Source organism: Thunnus maccoyii, chromosome 22 (genome assembly GCF_910596095.1).
Source record: "Thunnus maccoyii chromosome 22, fThuMac1.1, whole genome shotgun sequence".
In the NCBI taxonomy this organism is placed as follows: domain Eukaryota; kingdom Metazoa; phylum Chordata; class Actinopteri; order Scombriformes; family Scombridae; genus Thunnus; species Thunnus maccoyii.
Window position 1 is genome coordinate 14,598,143 of NC_056554.1, and position 20,988 is coordinate 14,619,130.

Genomic DNA, 20,988 nt, shown 5'->3' on the forward strand with positions numbered 1-20,988 from the left:
TCCAGGACTATTTTTCTTCAGCGTCTACAATCTTCTTTGTTTCTCCTGATCACAGTCGAGCTGGGTTGGCATGCTCATGAAGATAAGGCTGTATTTTCCCCCGTTTCTTCCTCTTCAGCCGAAAAACGTCAAAGCTTCTTGATAGAGGAACATCTTCACAGTCATGTCTGCAAATGAGTTTTGAAGACCGCACGTTGAATGTCACTCGCAAATTGACGCCCTGACTGCATACATTTTTGCTGTCTTTGATACGCCCCATATTTAGCTTTTGTTCTGTCAGCAACATGGCACTTTTATTGGCAAGACTTGAAAAGAAACAACAAACTAAATCAAAATTTGCATACGTTATAGCCATGATGTTAGACAGCCCGATGTAGGATGTAAGTACAAGGAAGTTTTCCATAAAGTTAGAGACAAGGTGTCATCAACAAATTCTAATTCTGCCCCGCTGATAACATATAAGCAGGATTGTCTTGGACCTTAAATTTTATGGTTATGAAACAAATCACATAAATTCAAAAATCACCAACTGACTTAGTTTTTATTGCTGGGTCTGAAACAGTTAATTTTATAAGATTTTTTTAGGGTGAAATAAGTTGAGAATAGTTTTGTAGCTCAGCAGTGCAGCAGCACAGATCATCTGTCAAACTGCAATGGGAAGCTAACTAATGACATGTGGTCTGGGAAAATCAAATTGACTTCCAATCGACAGTACTATTTTAGTCTTTAGTTGTAAACATTTGTAATCTGTCTTTCTTGCTCCGGGCTTATTCAGTGTATTCCTCTGAAGGAGGGCGAAGGCAGACAAATCTGAAAACATTTGAAAAAGTGCTTTATCCACACAAGACAAGAATGTCAATATCAGAAAATTCTGCAAAACCACAAAATACATTCTGTAATAACATGTTTTAACGTCCAATGGTAATGTTTTTTTAAATTCTCTGCATGGAGACTATGGTTATGGTAAGGGAAAGATTGTGGTTATGGCAAACAACCTGTTGTTAGGTAAGGTAAGGCAACTAAAACACTTTGTTAAAGGGGGCGTATCATGCACATTTCCAAGTCTATTATTATTGTAACAACTCTATTGGTATATCTTTGGATGATTTACAGTTCATAAAACTTCTTATTTATATTATACTGGCTCTTTATGCAGCCCCTTAGTGCAACTGTCTGAAACAGACCGTTTTAGCTCCTGTCTCTTTAAGTACTAAAGAACAATCTGACATCATCACGAGGAGGAAGTAGAGTTTAACACAGACAGCCGACATCATAACAGTATAAAAATAACAGAAAACCATAAAAAGGACGATATGTCCCCTTTAAGTTTAGAGAAAGAACATGTTTACAGTTAATATAAATGCAAAGTCTAATTGCAGGCTTCAAACTCAATGCAACATAAAGGGCACACAATGTCTTGCATCTGTGCTGAATTTTGACACTGGACCTAAATCATGAGGTGCAGAATTGTCCAATACATAATCTGAAAAACAAGTCTAAATGTTTTGGTTGAATTTAATTGTTCTCTTTGGTGTAATTTTCTGTTTCTGTTGCCAGACAACTGCACGAGTATAAAATTCCTCCTGGTGACCAAGTCAAACATAGACTTTAATCAGATCGCTATATTGTGCTTACAGGGTTAAACTGACAAGATAAATGTAAATAAAAAAGTGTAAAGTCAATGACAATGACCTGTATTGTGAGATTGGGTGTACTTTTAGATGAGTGTTCACAAAGAGTCATAATTTCAGAAAAGCTTTTCGTGTTCATACCAAAGTGATCAGCTTTTCCAAATATATCTACTATCACACTGTTTTTGAAAAACGCCCGTTACTGTAAGTGTGGATGGGAATTGGCTACAAGCAAAGAGGAAGAGATAAATTTCCAAATTTAGCCAGTTTACTATAGACATAGCCTGTAAAGCACTTACACATCCCACACCAATTATTGTCAAGTTGAATAAAGCACTTAAGCCACAGTTGCTCAAGTGGTTCCCAACTGTGACCAACCAACATCTGTGATTGTAGTGCGGCACTTAAAGCTGTTTTCACACTTTAGCCAATTACATGGGTCTGAACTCAAGGTCATGTCAATATTAATGTCAACACATGTGAAATAAGCTGTTATACCTCATTCACAATAACCAGGTAAAAATGGATCATGTTGGAAAACACTGCCAAAAACACATCTGACTGTGTTAACAGGGTGTAAACGGGGTTGTGTAATATAAAGCACTGCGTCAAAATATGCATATATGTATTCCATACACTCATTTAATATTCTACAGCCCAACAGTGGAGCACATTACTTGTAAAACCCAATCTGTATTTCTGGGCTTCACCCAAATTCAAGATTGTTTATCTCAATAAACTGTCAATATAAGCCGGTAGGGCCTGGAAAAGACCTTCAGCTCACCGTACAGGGTGTGAAAACATACTAATACTGTGCAGCGCGCTGGTGAAAAAGAGCATGAGTGATCGGCATATATCCCCTGTATTTGAAAAATGAACATACACACCCTAGATATCAAAGTAAACCTCAGTGCAGGAGTTCACTTCATTCCTGAGCACTTCATGCTCTCAAATGATTTCCATTCCCAAAGGGGACACGAACAACGTAACCCTTCTGGTTCCACATGAAATAGCAGCAGGGTGAGTTGGTGCTGTCACACGTATGACTCCCTCAGAACAGCCACCTGTCCTTTTCTTTGAACAAGACTCCAAATCACCACCTGCCCACTCATTCTCAGCTGCTCTGAATCTAAACATCTAAGATGTAATGTAAATTATCTATGTACATTTGACTGCCTGCGTCTATAGCCAGCTCTGCAACTCAGCCAGCCCAGCGTGGTGCTCACTCTCAGGTCCAGTTGATGCTTGTTTGATATCGGAGACGTGCGCTACATGGCTGCTCACAGCAGGGTTGTCTGGCAGGAAAACAAAAGCTTAACAAAGTCTGACCGTTACACATGCACGCATGCGGGCACATTTGCAACAACATGCAGTAAAAAAAAAAAAAAAGAAGAAGTGCATGCTCAAATGCACATGCCAATACACAAGCACATGGCTGTCTGGGTGGCCCAGTTTTTGCTTGATTCTCTGTCTTTTATTGACATTTTGATTGGCCAAGGGGGATCCCTTTACACCATGCTCCATAGGAAAGAAGAAACTGCCTGTAATGTGGCACAACACTTTATAGACACTTCTTTTAAAAAAAAATAAAACAAAACAATGTTTGTTTAAGATCTTCAACTTTTCCAACAGTCCATTTGGCTCTTTTTTTTTTTTTCATTTTTTGTTGCTCGGAACGAATCAGATGGAGGTTCTTTTTCCTCACCACATAAATGTCGTTTTTCCTCCTGTGTGATATACTATCTGGGATATTACCAACCGTGTAGGTGTTAAAATGGAGAGGGATATAAAAGAGAGAGCGACAATGAAAAAGGCAGAACGAGAGTGAAGAGGAGACAGACGAGGAGCCTGTGAAAGTGGCAGAGGGGTGCGGGAAGCTCGGGTGAAAAAAATACGAAGGCGTCGGCTGCCCCAAATTCAATCATGCAAACGTCGAGGAACATTCTGAGGCTTTTTGATCAATTAATCTAACAGATGGCACGAACGCAATCAAGAGAGATAATGCTGAGTGAGGGAGTGGGAGAGAGGAAAGAAGCAGGTGGAAGGTGTGAAAGTTGCTCCTTTCATGTGAAAGCTGTGATTCTTTACCTTTAAAAGCAGCAGCTGATAATACAGAAGGAAAAGTGTCATGAGGAAGACAGACAGTTGAATGCAATGTGTGTTTTTGTGCATCGTGTGAATACAACATTACACGTACACGCTTCTGTGTGACTGTCACAAAGTTCAGCAGGAGACTGCAATGTGAAGGGCAGCTGAGGAGCTTAGCTTGTTGCCACAGATAGAAAGCAAACATCCAGCGATAATCAAAGGAAGACAAAGCTAAAATCCATCTCTCTCGCAGAAGCTACCTGCTGGGAAGAGGCTGCCCTTCCCTCCCTCTCCTTCACTCTCCTCTGAGCCGCTGTCTGCTATGTAGATTTCAGCTGAGGAAGTGGTTTGAATGTGGCTGCTTTACATTCTCATTTGAGTGGGCTAAAGAGGCCCTTGAATAAGAGAATACAGACAAAGACAGTGATGGAGGAGTGAAGACGGAGAGCGTGCACACCTGAAATGTGGCTGCACCTTCACCTGCCACATCAAGAGTGGAGGCTAAGTTACTGAGAGTGTAGAAAACAGATCAAACATCTACCTCTCTCATTTGTCTTTCAACACTTACTTTTTTACCAGACATCTCGGCTGAAGAGTGGAACTAATCAGGGTCAGGCTGACTGCAAGTTCACCTAAATTTATACCCCGCGCATAAGTAGAGACAAAATCAAAACAAAAACAAAGGCAAAAGGTGCTGCCGGGTTCTGGATTAACCACAGGCTGTTTTATCTCCAAAATAAATTGCCTTGTAGACAAAAGAACTAATTCGTGCGGTTAGAAAACAAGGAAGACTCGAAGAGGAGCATTCTCACTGCGCGTCAGCTCTCTCTCCCGCCGACGCAGCGTCTCTAATCGATGAATATTGAGTGGCTCCCGCCACCAGCATTTTAAAGGGAGGGAGCACTCACCATCGTTCATATCTCATATTGATATTTTCATGCCCTATTTTCTCTCTCTACTCTTCCTTCCTTCATGCTCCTGAAGCCACAGTCAGCAGCGTTGAAAGTTTCTCAGCTCTAATAACTGTGTTCTAACTTTTCAGCTCTAATGACTGTAGGTGTTTTGCTCAGTTGATTTTTTTTTTTTTTTCGGGTTTGCTTTTTTATATCATAATGAAAAGGTTGCAGAGGACCATGTTCCTCACTGTTATTTATTTTTCCTGCATTTCTTTTTTCCTCGTGTTTGACATTCACAGCTCACTGCCGCAACAGGCCCGGAGCGTAACGACGTACTGTAGGCCTGTTTCTGACAAGAACAAAAAAAAAAAAATTAAGGCGTACCGGTTGCAATTACATGACACACATTTACACATATGGGGCGTGTTTTAAACACACATCCAGACCACGCACACACACAAACCAGCGCCACTGAGCTGAACCAGATAAAGCATGTACCACTGGTTAATAGCCCAATTTATTCTGAGAATATTACTTATTAATTTGCATAATGATTCAGATGATTCAGACATTTGTTAGAGGCGGAGTGCCATGATTGATGGAAATTTAATTATGACACCTCTTAGTTATTAAACTGTAATCAGGCTAAGCCACTTATCTTTAATACTTACCTTTAGCACACAAAGGCTGGAGGAAATTAATGGCAGTCACCGGTCTCAAACTGAAATCCTTTCTTCCTTATACCTTATCACCTTCAACAGCACGCTGGTTTCAAATTTGGCCACAACACCAGGATTCCCGCTAATCAAAGACAAAGCAGGCGACCGTCCTCTGTTATGAATTTTTTGGCATTTACCGATCGTATGTGTGTATTTATTTGAAGTAGGAAGTCTGTTAACAAACCACTTTTAGATTTCTTTATCCAAAGCAAGATATCTGCAAGGAAAATGCACTTGGAGACGTAGAAAAAAGGTTCAGGATGCACCACTGTTTTTGAACCTATTCTACAACATTGAGGAGGTCTCTTGACAAATCTATTTAAAATGGAGACTCACTGTTGTATACTTCGGGTTGTTTAAGAGGAGGAGTAGGCTCCCGCCGAAACATAAATTGGTTTGACAAATCACAGTTCAACCGGGGAGGCATTTATCTGCCCCTGTGCTGCTAAACATGCTGGTTGTGATATGGATACCACATCAGGAATTCAAAATGTAAGCAACCAAAGAAAAAAAAAAATGGCAGAGTCTCAAAGATGCAGCAGCAGCTTTGAGCACTGAACTGAAAGTAATTATGCAGCAATACCGTTGAAAATGTCACATATCTCCCTGTTTACATTCATTCGGGGAGTTTTTGTGAAAGAGCTGTCGTTCGCAGGGAGCGAAAAAAGCAGCAGTCCTGAAGCACAATAGGAAGGAGCAGACCTTTATGCAGCAGAATGAGTCGTGCTGAGAGCTTTCTGTTCCGGTGACAGGAAGGTCTTACTGTGCATTTACTCTGCTGATCCCAACTTTTCCAATTCTTTTCCTAATTCTCCCCTTTGCCATTTCTTGACACTATTTCACAGGGTGTCTGTGACAGCCACTGAGTAGGAGTTTCCCCTTTGAAAAAGGCAACTTAGAGACCTTTCTGTCAGTACTTCTTGCATAGAGTTTTCCTTCTGCCTGATGCCTGTTTCTTATTTCTGAATGTTTTCTGGGTGTCTACCTATGAGCAGTTTGTATGTGAAACTGCAACCCCTGTAGAGGTGAGGACACGTGTGCATGCCTATTTTTCTTCTCTCATACCACGGCCATGAAAATGTTGTTCCTGATTGTCTGGCAGATGACCATAACAACACCTGAAAGAAAGACCAGTCAACACTTAAACTGCTGTTCTATATCACTGTGCAAAGGTATATTAAACCGCAGGTAACCATAGCAACTGGTCTTCTGCTTCATGCTATGTTACCAGTTAACTGTCACTGATGAAATTGACCTAACCCTTGGTAAAAAATGACAGCTTTAAAGTGTCTTTAATTTTGACTGTGGTTAAAATGATGCAATCTGAGGTGTCCTGATATACAAAATAACAAACTCCTCTGCAGAATTTGTCATTGCCTCCACCTAAGCGCTGGGAGGTTCAAGCATTTGAGTTGTATCAGTATGTGAATGTATCCTTACAGTTCTCCAGTACTGCACAGCACAACTCTCAGGCCACTATAATGCAGGACATGCTAACCAGATGTGTGTGTATCAAGTGGTAGTAAATAAATTTATGCTAATGAATGTATGCTAAATAAAGCTGATAATTTATTAAATCAATTCCTGTTTTTTTATTTTACTCACTGTTATTTACTTACAGTGATACTTGTGTTGATGCTACATGTTTTTTACAGTAAATGAAGAAAACTACCAACTCATATTTGTACCATGACAAAATAAGAAATGACCTAAATGAAATAAAGACATTTCGATCAAAATGCAAAACAATTATTAACAGGCGCTAAAGTAGGCTGACTATCATGTCAACCAAACTGCAGCAGAGAGTATCTCCAAAGTCAGCAAGCAGCAAAGTATCTACAGGCTAACAAGCACTACTGTCTACAAGCTAACAAGGTTACAGGCTAACAAACACTGTCTTAACTCTGGTACATGAATGAATCTTTGAGCCCCCGAACATGAATGATGTCTTCAGTATTCTTCGGCATTTTTTAACATACAGACAGTAGATCAGCATGTGAGGAAGTGTCAAGGGCAGCGAGTCTATACGAGAGCTGGTATCAGTCTCAGCAGCAGTCAAGTCAAGTATATTGATTTTTAATACCGAGTGGTCTCAGCGCAGCAGGCGAGCACATATAGTTACAGTAATACCCGAGGGACAAACATGCGTCAGTCAGTCACCACCTGCAGTGCTTAAAGCAAGTTAAACACTGTCACACAGCACTCAAGTAGGCTTTTAATACAGTTTAAGGTTGTAATGCTTCTATTTTTTTTCGCTGGCAGCTAGTCTGGTGACATATAAAGCAGAGTATGCGGGAGGAAGCGAGGACTTTTGTCAGTGTCAGACTTCAGAGTGTGAGTATATGGCTACTTCCCGGAGGCAGTATATATCAGTACAGACCTTACCATATCGAAACCACAAATTAATCAGTACTTTGCATTCGTTTGTTCATTTTATGCCAGCACTACTCCACTTAATAAGGAAGGGATTTATATCTCTAGGGGAGGAGGGGTGATTTTAACATTAGGACCATGGTCAGTCAATCTAGTCCAAAGCGCATGTGTGGGTAATTTTTCACCCCCATCTCAGCTGAAATTACAGCCAAAATTACATACTGTCCTCCTGTGAACTCACTGGTCCTCCTGTAATTTAAATCCTGCAACATCTTTTTAAAATATAGGTCTGAACTGCTTGTCTTTCTACTACAAAAATGTTACTGTAAATCTAACAGATGGAAACATGCTAATACATATAGACCTTATTTGGAAACCAGTATGACAAAAGAAAAATAAAACATCAGAAGAGTTAGACCCCATAAAAGCTCATCAAATGAGCTGTTGTAATATCAGCTATAGGTAGGTAATAATATTCTCATTGGAGCCCCGTTTTTAGCCTGTATTTGTTTACAACAGTATACTAAATTAGCTATTAGCACACTGTGTTTGCAATGTACCTATGGAAGTACAGAGAACTATCACTGAATAACTTTGATACTGAAGAAAACTTAAAAATGTGATGATTTTCAGTTCTGGACCGTTTTTGTCTTATGATTTCATCAGATTTGCATGTGAAGTGTAAGTCATACTGAATGATATCAATATGTGTCTCATGTCTGTGTATCAAGATTTCACTGAGTTATGATTCAGAGTGAGTAATGAGTACAATTTTTGACATAGATTCACCTCATGCAGTATCTTTACCTCCCCCTCAACTCTCCCGTGCTTTTGGCTTTCTCTTTTGGCTCTGTCCTGCTAGATGTCCTTGTCTATTACAGACCATATCTTGTAATTTCCTGATGGTTAAAATCCTGTCTGGAACGATGAGTTAAATTACCAAGACGCACAGTGAATATTTCATTCTTCACCTCCCTCTGTAATGTTAATCCCATCCACATGGGGCTTTAGCCTTATTTCCATATAGCAGCACCGTCTACTATGGAAGCTCATAGGAGACTTTATTAAAATGATAATACAAACTTGAAAATGAAAATGAAATTCCACAATAGCGTTATAATTTTACACATATGTGTGTGTTTTTTGAGTAAAAATTAAAATTAAAATGCAATATTCCAATTTGCATTTTCATTTTCACATACTCATATGGGCCTTCTAGATTAAAATGAAAATGGAGAAGCTGTTTTTAATTTAATTTTCAAAGACGTACCATGCTGTACAGTGGACAATATTCAAATGTAATTCAAATTTGAAAAATAAAAGGCTTTATAAAAAATGTAACCTCATGTTCCATTAATGCAAGCAATATTTAAGTCACCATTAAAATTAAAATGCAATTTTCTAGCAATCTAAAAATGAAAACAGCATTTGAAATTTCATTTTCAAAGACTTAACCTGCTGTATGGTGGACAATTTTTAAATGCAGTAAGCAAGCACCCCCAGTCTAATGCATTTACATTTACAAGTCACCAAGCTCTTTAGGGGTCAAAATGAAAATGCAATCAATCTTTCATCAAGGCGGGTCTTCAGTTAGGACGTCAATCATTCTCTGTAGGCAGGATCCCATCCTGCTGCTCCAAACAGCACACAGCCCCGGAGGAGAGTCTAACTGCAGTCAACTGCATAAACTTTCACTTATTTCACTTTCATTTTTGTCCCCAAAAGAGCTTGGTGACATGTAAATGCAAATGCAATGGAGCAAATGTGTATTTTTTTTTAATTTAATATTTAATATCATAGTATCATAATATCATTTTAATTTAAAATTTAACATCATAGAACGCCCACACAAGTATGTAAAAATGAAAATGCTAATTGGATTATTGCATTTTCATTTTCGTTTTTACTCAAATAACACAAACACATGTAGAAAATTGTAATGCTATTATAGAATTACATTTTCATTTTCAAGTTTACATTGTAATTTTAATAAAGTCTCCTATGGGCTTCCATACTCCGCTGTGTACTTTCACTATCAACTTGGTATTGGATCAAATTCAAACTTTGTTTTATTGTCCACCCCCAGCGGCTGCATGTTGTTCATTTCAAGGGAGGAGCAGCACCTTTGCAAGTTGTGTTCACAAGCCACAAACAGCTAAATTCATGTTCATCTATGTGGCCCTTTATCACATGCAGATTACTTTACAAAGAGACTAACCACATACACAAACACACACTCAGAACAAATACAATCAGCCATGCAAACACACAGTGTGGAGATGCAGTAACCAGGAGGCAGAAACAGTAGGTTTCTACATTACTGCTGTCTGAGCTGAGGTCGCAGTAGAAACTGTAAAACTCCCCTGCCAGGAAGTGAAAATAGATAAATTGTAAGTTTGGATTTTAAGGCTTCCACAGAATTTGCTTCCCTAATCACACAAGGGAGAGTCGATTCGAGAGATGGAGAGCCTGGCAGGAAAACACTCCGCTGCCTGCTGTTTTCTTCTTGTATCAGTCAGGTAACCAGCAGACTGCAATCTGAGGGCACACGAGGATACAAAAGGAACAATGAGGTCAGAAAATTATGACAGTGTAAGTCCATGTAATGACTGCTGCGTTACGGAGGCACTTTAAAGTCACATGTAGCTTGAATCGGAGGCTTCAGCCTCTGCCATATTTAAAGATCCACCACCTCCCTCCCAGACATGTTTTAAGACATATAAAAATATCCTGCTCAGAACGCTGTGTCTGATATGTTTGAACCACATTAAAATCCTTAAAATGGCACCTACTCCTTCTCCCTCATTAATAACTCCAAAATCCATGAATATGCAAAAAACTGCTGGATACAAGATGTCTCCTACTTCACTGTAAAGTCTGATCTCAGTGTTTGTGCGCTAGAGGAGTTCCCACATCACACTTGTGAAAACAGCCTTCTAGTGTAAAACTACACATGTATCATTGTGGGAACAAGAAAAATACATTGAGTGGAGGGGGACTTTAACAAAGGTTGAATTTACAGTGTAAATAGCTCGTAAATTTTTAATGTAGGAATGAACTAAGAGTATGAGCCTGTGTAAGTGTAGGGTAGAAGTTTTAACTGTGACATTCAGACAAAAAAATATCTAATTTAAATATCTTTGACACAAGTCTGTCAAGTTTTGGGAATAACATCTAGTATTTAAATTTTTTCATTAGTTATTGACTTGGTACTTGAAGGACATTGACTACAATTACTACAATTTACGCTGCAGAAAAGCAGGGAAATTTAAAGGAAAATTCTGTTACTTTTAAATCAGGGTTGTATTCTGTTAATTGTAGAAATGGCTCTGGATCATGCAAACTTTGCACTCACCACCGCCATTCAGGATTAAAGAAACAGGAACTCTTTATAACTAATATATAACAAAACGAGTTCCCATCTGCACACACTGGTTTGTTGTAGTTGGCTAGTTTAGTTAGCCAGCAAGTCGCCCTTGGAAGTTCAGTTAATGCAGTTAGCTACAATAACAAGGGGACTAATTTATGTGTTTATTAATGGATCAGCACAATTATGACAATATGACCCACTTTTTTCTTTTAATATGTAAAAAATTATTTTTCTGTATTATTGTAAATGTGTAGGAAAAGCATTTTTTTCTCTGTTTTTACACGGGTGAATTTGCCTAGACATGAGAAAGAATGCTTTTGCAAGGTCCTTTTTTGATTTGTTTTCTATATCATAATTCTACATATTCTAAAGCACATATTTCTTCCTGGGTCCTTTTCTCTCCACTCATTTCCTTAATTTTCCTCATTCTTTTTCTCTCCTTTTGGAAGAATCTTGTTTCCCTCCTCAGACACCCAAAAATTGTGTCCCAGCGACTAATTTTCGCTGTGCTTATTTACACCACGCCTTGTTTCCCTGCTCTCTGACAACAGCTGTTCAGAGTAAACATCGATATGTCAACTACCCCACTATTTCACCCTACGTTTCTCTGCTGTAATTATATGTATTAGTTTCTGGGCAGAAAAATAACTGCACAGCACTCTTTGCTTCTCAGAAAATTGAGACAGTGCTCCCTTCTTTCCGGCGTGGGGAGTTTACCGAGCTTGTGAAAGAGAAAGAGTACACTGCTGATTTAGGTATCTGTTGTGTAAGTGATGGGCCTCAGATGTTTCAGCTGTGCCGCAGGTGTACAGAAGCAATGAATTTTGTGACTGTTTTTGCTTTATATTTATCCCACTTACTCCCCCTTTTTTCCTGTTCCTACATTTTACTTGTGACTTGCTTTTGGATAGCTGCACGCCACTCAAAACCTCAAGTCAAGAGGACGCATCCAACATCCAAGTTGAGCTGCAGTGGAAGTATTAACAAAGAGGGACTTTGGCACTAAAAAGACTGTAACTTTGAAAGATATCTACTCGATTTAACTAATTTGGATGGCTGAGGCTTCATATTATATTGCACATTGTAAGTGCATTATGAAGAGATCTTCTAATGGCCGGTATGAACAGGAGGGATGGTTATGGCAAAACAAAACAAAACAAAAAAAACTATTTCAATGTTCATTTGGGCACCTGACTATTATTTTAAGACAGGTGTGGAAAATTATGGAGCTATCCTTTAATTGTTGCACCATCAGGTGCACAATTTGAGATTCTTTGATCATTGATAACGCTAACTGTCGGAAAAGAACTGATGAGTGAAGTGTAGCCGAACATCATCACACTTTCAAACACTTTCTTGCTGCATATGTTAGCATTTCTGCTAACAGCAAGCATGCTAATGCTAATCTCTGTGTGGCTCTGCTAACAAAGTATTCATCTGTAATTATCTTTTCAACACTCCGGGAACTAAAGCAACCTGAGATGTAGTGCTGTGCTGTAATAAAGCTTTATTTCTGCTGAGATTTGATGAGAAGTGACTGCTGATAGTTTTTTTCTTTTTGTGGAACATTCAGATAGATAAAATAAAGAAAGATGACACTTAAAAAGGAGGAAAATAAGCTCTGATTTTTCCAACTATGCTGACTGCATGAAGACAAACTGGAAACCACGACAACTTGCAAAAGCATCAGTGTTAAGCTTCTTATCCTTTTGTGGCATTGCGAATGACTGACACAACCAGACAGCAGAGCGACCTTCAGTTTGACAGACTGCAATGCGATACCACCAGTTTGTCTCGAGGTGACTCTCATACGTAGCCCACCAGAATACATCGCACCTTCACCTGCCGTTGCTGTGCATCACACACACACACTTACATGCACAGTATGCACAGCACACATGCACACGAACACAAACCAAGCTCATTTCATGGCAGAGCAGAGGCCCATCTGTGTGGTGCAGCCGGTTGCTGCTGCGGTGAACAGCGGCAGGATGGATGGCAGTGTGAGGGGCTGTAACGGTCGCATTGTGCTCCATTGAAAGAGGAATTGATTATGTTCACTTGGATAGCTGCATGGCTTCTTGCTGGAGCGACGGTAGACGTCTGATGGAGCCGTGTGATAGGGATGAGCTGGCACTGAAGAGGTTTGTAAAGGGTGGATGGAGGGACAGATGGGTGCAGATTGATAGAAAAGATACAGTAGATAACAAGGTACGTTTTTGGGGGGTATTTTCTTTTGCTGTAATTTATGGCTCTCCTTCACTCACATTTTTGTAAGGAGAGAAATTTGAACAAATTTCAAGATTTTATAGCTTCCATCATTAGGCTGCACTTACCTTTCATTCTTCACCTACTAGCAGTATTTCACAATGTATTGGATGGGCTTTCAGTTCAGCTCACGCCGCCCCGAGTGAATTCATGACAAATTGACATTGCTTCAAAAAGTGTTGGAGATCTGGTGACTGCAAAGGCCATCATATAGGATTCACATGATTTTCATATGTATCATACCATTCAGAGGCACCTTGCGCCCTGTATAGAAGCGTCTGCGCTCATTATTCCTGTTTTTTTTGTTTTTTTTATTCCTCACCTGTCTGCAGCTGCAAAAATAAACTCTTAACCACTGAGTGTCAGTACCCAGTATAAGTCTGAGCTCTGAGAGCATCTCAACTTCTTTACAAAAATATGCTGCAGCTCTTGAACATGGATATATATTTGTTTCCATACCATGATTGCCTAATATTGTGTTGCTAAAATTGTGGAACTGGAGGCTGCACGTTGATCTGTGGACTGTCTATTTTTATGGGTCCCCGTTTGCTCTTGGAAATCGCATGAGCTGTCATGAACATCATAATTAATACGGTGTGACTGTGACTTCTGTTGTGATACATGCAATGAGTTTGATTGTTACTCTGGCATTTTGTCGACCATTGCTAGAAAAACAATGAATTGTTGATGAAACAGAAAGACAACCCACTTCATTCTTCAGTTATAGCTCCAATATTTTGTTTTTCCAGGGTCAGCTTAGTTTTGAATGTCAATTCATAGATTTTATATTAATTGAAATGTTGAACTGAACCTATACAGTAGTGATTTTAATTTTTAGGTCAAGTTAAAATGGTAATTAATATCTAGAAACTGAATGTCAATAATGTATATTGACAATTTTGTCAGACTCTAATATAATGTCATGAATCACACCCAGATTCAGCGCACGTCATTCAAATTCAGTTGTCTACTGCCACCAGTTTGTGTCTGTACACGGTAATCAAACACTGATTCCTAAATTGTATGTTCTGTTTGTGAGATTATTTTCAATATGCTCTTTTTCTTGTACAATATTCAGCGTTCTCTACTCTCTCTATTTTTTTTGCTAGTGCAACGACCCATTTTCCCGACAGGGATCATTAAAGTTTCATCTAATCTTAATAAATTGTTAGACTCCTAATAGAAAGATGAGGATTATGGATGGGAAAAATGGAGCAACTCACAAGCCGTCTGCAGAGAATCCTTGAACTGAAGTCAAGCACCTCCCCTGTCTACAGGCTGTGCATAGTGAATGGAGAATGGATTTCAATCTGACTTTATCCTTTTTACTGTCTGCTTTTGTGCCATTTGATTGAAGGTAGCATAGTTTCGGGGGCTGAAAAGAAAGAGACAGCAGCAGATGTGTCACACAGACTTCTCTACTCCCAGTGCATTGGTAGAGTGAAAGAAGAGTTTTAATAAACATACTGGGAGCGATGAAGAACGTGCAGGTCCCTCTTTTTCTCCTTTTCCATTAGTACTTTTATCCATTTGTCAGCACCTACCCTCACCTCTGCATGGATGAGTGTCTCTTCTAGCACTAAATATACTTAAAAAATGAAATTGCTCACAAAGTTACACACATACTTTTTTTCACAAGTTTCAAACATATAAGCATCTTTCTTCACTTTTTGGTTTTTAGCAAGTTCTGACACAATCTGGGCATAAACACCAAGTGAACTTTTCTAAATCTGCTTGTCATTTCGGCTGTTTGAAGCTGCACACTTGGGCATACATATTGATCAAAGAGGCACACTATTTTCTGAGAAAGATTTTACCTTTGTGTATGTCTCTCTGACAAAAAAGAGAGTGTGACAGACGTATGTAGCCTTTTAGCGTGTCCAGAGGAGCAGGGCTCAGTGTGGGGCTTAGGGGAAGACAAAGAGAGTTGGCGTGCGTGACAAAAAGCAATGGAGCAGAGAGTGTCTGCTGAAAAGGGAGAGGATAGCACACAGCCACCTGTGGGATCATTACCTCTCTTCACGGTATTTGTGTGTGTATGTGTGTGTGTGTGTGTGTGTGTGTGTGGTTTCAAACACGGCTGATTGCTGCAACACACAAAATGCTAGTCAGGTCATCGCAAATTGCCCTTAGCTGAGCATTTATCATACACAACCTCCTTTCTCCTGCAAAATGCAGTAATTGCTTTATGAACAATTTATCATGCAGCAATTGGGGATCTTGTAACAACTAATGTAAGAAGAATAAATGTTGGTCTGATTGTATGTGCCACTGTGTTTTACTTTTTAACCCCATTTACACCTGATAGTGAACTGCGACTGTACTGATAAGGTGGTAATTCAATGCACAGGTTTCCAGCCGGTGAAAGGAGTAATTGGTAGTGACAAACCCACTTAGAATTATCACCCGACTCTGCATTTCCCTCAGACTGCTCTCATCACAGTTGTTTTTAGTCGAAGCTCACTGTATGCCAGCTGCCCAGCACCAAACAGCAGGCAGACAAAGTTAGCAGCTAAGCTAAGAGCTAGATATTCCCCTCTGCAGTCGGTGGAGACCAAACCAGAGATAAAAGGATTGTTTGTTTTGTTCATATCCATAAAACTCCCTAACGCTTTCTTCTAGTCATTTTTCAACTTTCTAGTAGTTCTAGTCTAGATCATTTTTCAAAAAAACTCCTGTCCTTATCTAAATAAATGAAGCAAGCCATACAACATACTGTTTAGAAAGGTTCCACGGCTGGATTTTTAGTTATAAGCATAGTTACAAATGTCGATGGGATTTTTAATGAGGTTTTCCTACTTCTGGAGCGAAAACCAGAAGTTCCCATTTGATTTCAGCAATATATTGGTAATTGTTTGCTAACATTCGCTATAAAAGCTTGATAAGGGGACAATAATACAGTATGTAAATGTGTAAATGTGTGCAGATTGTTGTGCTGCAGATAATGTTAGCTTCTACTACATAGACTACTGTTTACTTCACAATCTCCGCTTTTATTTCTTATTTTTCTATGATGATAACAAATCCACCCTGCATTTTTCTCTGTGCTTGGTTATACTTCACTATATTGATTTTTTTTTTATTTTACATTGCTGAAAATGCTCCTATTGTTGTCCTCAACCTGGCAATAAAATATGCGACATTTCCATCCAGCAATGTCAGGCTTTCAAGTCAACAGGGACAAAATGATGAAGCCAGGGGTTACTGTAACATTAGCTTCATATTGTACATATGTTTATGTCCCCTGCAGCCACCTCTCCATTGTGTACAGCACAGACAATGTTCTGTGTCAATCTGTGGAGGTAATATACAATAAAGTATTTATATATTCAGGGTACGATTTGCTGAGGGGGTGGAGGGATTCCCTCCTCACCACTCTGGTCTATATATCCCTGCTTCTGCTGAGTTCCTTTTATCCCCAGTGGAGACAAAAATGATCCCCACCATAGTGATTTATGTTGCTTCACCCATACACCATAAAATATCTAAAATAAGAAAAAGACTTTTTTTTAAAAAAGACTTTCAAAAAAAAAGTGTGCTGCGATGTGAGAACAGTCTATAGCACAAACAACAATAAACAATAAAATCAGAAATGAACTTTCACTGTCAGCGCTCGCGTGTCAATAGAGATGACATCTAGGCTACATGATTATGCGGTAAATGGACCAGGGATTGCCTCCTTACCTGCTCGGAGATTTGCAGAAATGTGGGTAAAAGAGGAAAGCATAAATAGACAGAAGTCCGTCATCATATTAATTGGTGTTAATTAAAGATGTTTTTGACAGAAACTGTGGTCCACTTATTACCCAGAGCCCAGAGAGTGACTGGAGAATGCTACCAACCAAGAAATCAGGGTTACAGACACAGTAACCTATTTGAAGGTTGTACAGCAGTAGGTTATGTAGAACTTCAGCTGATAAGGTAAACATGTTATTATTTAATTTACATGTAGATGCTGAACAGGCAATAACTTGTGTTAGTATAGTTTACTATTATAGCCTTTAGTTTATTGAACAGCTATGCTTTTGTTCTCAGTGTTGGGACATTTTTATTTGAGTGAGTCCCAAAAGACTACCCCCTTCTATGCATCATATAACTACATCAGTATTTTTTTTTTTTTTAAATTAAGAAATGTGGCTAGATTTGTGGACGGGTCAAAAAGTTGTTTGTCTCAATAAATACATGTTTTCTGAAATTACACATTTATGCCTATTTGTTCTCCTGATTATGACTCATGTATGATCATTTTCTTCAAAATATGATAATTTTAAACCTCTAGGATGATACTTTAACATTCCCCATCTGGCAACACTGAGCAGGAAATAATCAAATCAAGACAGAACAAGTGGAGTTCGAATTGAAAATAAAGTTAGCCGATACAAATGGATAAAGGTCCCAAAAAGCGAGACGGTGGAGCGGAAAAGGTCAGGGAGAAAAAGAAAAAAATCTCGAGGCTGATGCTGCAAAATGTTTTAAGTTAACACATTTATTCAAAAATATCGATGCCACTGCCATGCAAAATCCTGTTAGCATGCCTAGCTGCAGTGATAACATTAACAGTCCACTGCCAAATGAAGAGAAGGAGGAAAGAGTCTTGAGAACAGGGGCAAGAAGAGGAGACCGCTGCCGAGGACCAGCGAAAGGTGCATGACAACCTCCCAGCAGGTGATACTGCTAGCTCATGTAGTGTCAGTGTTAACAGCAGAGCTAGGCCAGAAGGGATTCATCATACTGAGGGGCCTGCCATCAATTATTATCTTCTCACCGCTGACACGCCTAAGGTAGGACATGCTATTCTATTCGCTGCTTAAGGCCGCTGTGCTATGCTGTTTTTGTAAACGATGTCAAGGCGAGAGTGTTATTATGGCTCAGCTGATTAGTCACTCTGGGTCCATCCCAATAGGGTGCAGGCATGCTGCTTGTCAAAGCCTGACAATAGGAGTGAATGAGCGTTTAAATAGTGTCAGTGGCATGAAATCCTGACTGTTAAGCCTGATGTGTGAATTGCATCAGATCAGCTGCCAACGCAATGTCAGATGATTGATTATAAATAGAGCGTTGTTAATTTATGTCCAGTTTCAGACACACTTCCATATCATCATTATGCTAGGAAAGTTTTTGTCCAGTGTGAAAATTACGTTATAGCTATTTTGTTTATTTGTGAAGTTACAGATTGTAGCATATGTGCGCTGAGAGTTGGGTTGCCCGTATCAATTGTCAAATGAATAAAATCCTAAGTGCGTCTCTTGGGGTGCCGACTTTTCCTCTAGGCTATTTCTTGGCTTTTTATTTATTATGCTATTTTATGAAACCTTGTAAGTACACTTGTTGCTCTGGTGCCAACTTGATATCTATTGCTTAGTCTGTATGTTATAAATTGCCTTTATGCAACTCATAAGTGCGTATATTGGGGGAAAATGGGGCCGGTCCAGACAAAAATTGCCAGGGCCGAATTTTGTTCCCAGTCCGACCCTGACTGTAGCCTATTTATTTTTATGATGACAGCAAGTTGTGCTATTGCATGTTTTCTATCCCATATCTAAGTTTGCTGAGCATAAAGCTGAATTAAACAGTAACTTGCAAGACTGACATTAAGAGTAGGTTACTGTCACGTCTGGCGGAGTGGTGCCATCCACAGTACTGAAAGGAGCGTTGGATGATTTAATTATGGCATGTTAAATTAGCATTTAACCTTTTGTTTTGTTGTATATGATCAAATCCCCTATGTGTCCAGATGAGGAAAGGACAAGTCATGGGCTTGACATCACATTGCTGCTAGTGACAAATCGTGCTAGTCAAGTGTTTTTCAATCTTGGTCCTTGGGCATGCCCTGCATGTTTTAGATGTTTCCCTGCTCCAACAGACCTGATTCAAATAAATGGGTCGTTATCAGGCTTCTGCAGAGCTTGATGACTAGCCAATCATTTGAATTAGGTCTGTTGGAAGTGGGAAACATCTAAAACATACCTGGGCAGTGGTGTCAGCACCAGGAGTGAAAAGCACTGCACTAGCCTACTTGATTAATTCATTTTTTTAAAATGGATTAAAATATTCCTGCAAATGCAGTGGTCAAGTTCCAAATTTCTAATCGTTTTATTTAAGTTCATAATTATTTTATAAATGTTACTGTAACAGCTGCAAGAAATAGCCTGATAGGCTTCATAATCAATATAGGTCCACTGTGGTTCTGATTTATTTTCATGAATAACAATGTTTCAAAAACATCCTCAATCTGTTTTTTTTTAAGAAATTGCACCCTGTATATATTATGGCATTGAATGGTATCCATGACAATAGGCATCTAAAGCACAGTAGGAACTATATATTAAACTATATGGAGTGAACAGATGGGTTATCTATGCAATTATATGTATGCTTTTCCTGCTGCTTCACACTAGTAATTAGAAAGGCAACATACATTGTCCTATCAGGTCCAACCACCACATGCACATACATTCACATAGATCTATAACAGTTAAATTCATGGTATCATATCTTTATGACATGTCAACCCACCAAGTTTATTTTTTGTTGTCTCCACCTCCATCCCTGCTCTCTGCTTTGCAAAGTGAGTTTGAAAAATGATCTCAGCACAGGCAGAAAGCAGAATACAATAACACCACGAGTGCAGTGTATAAATGCAAAGAGCATGATTGGGTGGTTCCAGAGAGTACATGTGGTTACATAAAAGCAGCTGTAAATGGGGTCTTTGACCACATTGATCGCAACACCTACAACTACGCATGTTCTTCATGTACCTGTATCATCTTCCTGTCTGTCCACTGTATGTCTTTCTCTTCCTCCGCACACACAATTACACCCAAACCTCCTTCTACTGAGCCAGAGAGAGAAACTGAGCACCTCCTAAGTAAATTCTTGGTGTCAGGTGCTAGCTGGGTGTAATAAATCCAGCCAGGCAGCCATGGGTGGGAGGAGAGGGGAGCCAGGAGGTAATTTGTGGCCAAAAAATGGGGCATTTTTCCTAGCCGCTCATAAACTAAGACGCCCAGACTGGCACACTAATCCTTGGACCGGCAAACTCTCCCCTCACCAGCCGAAGGGTTGACATTGCCTTCGATCATGTGTAAACTATTGCAAAGGGAAGGGCCGTCATTTATTTCCCATGATCCCGTGGGAGGCTGGAGGGAGGAAGGGCAAAGATGCGAAGGCGGGATCACACAGAATATTATGACCTTCTTCTCTCACCTCTCCCTCTCTCATCTTTCTTCTGTTTTTGAAAGGTGGACAGGAGCAAACGTGTGTGTGTGTGTGCACATGTTAAAGAGAAGAGAAGAAGAAGAAGAAGAAGAGCTTTGATTATGGGCAGTGTGTGTGCCAGATAGCAGCAAATAGAGAGATTGTGTGGGAGGGATGTCAGTTGGAAACCAGCAGAGAAAGCAGTGGAAGGCAGTTTTTCTCATGAATCTTTAACACACACACACACACACACATACCAGTGATGTACTGGCCATCGGGCATACCGAGCCGGTGGGCCGCCGCATCGGTGGTCCAGTGGACCGTCAAAAAATCCATAAAGTTTTTACCGGCCCTGTCTGTCTCTTTACCGGCCCTTTCTGTGTGCCTGTCATTTGGGGTGCGCATGAGAGCGTGCTACATGGGTGCTCACTGGGCTCATGTGCCCC

General features: G+C 39.6%; 1 long non-coding RNA gene across 1 annotated transcript; it reads right to left on the bottom strand.

Moving 5' to 3' along the window:
- Positions 1-9,933: 9,933 nt before the first annotated feature.
- On the bottom strand, positions 9,934-15,555 carry LOC121889414. The gene is made up of 3 exons (XR_006093515.1): positions 15,163-15,555; positions 14,569-14,933; positions 9,934-10,245 (listed from the first exon to the last, which is right to left on the bottom strand). It is a non-coding gene; the product is annotated as an uncharacterized LOC121889414 (long non-coding RNA).
- Positions 15,556-20,988: the final 5,433 nt, after the last annotated feature.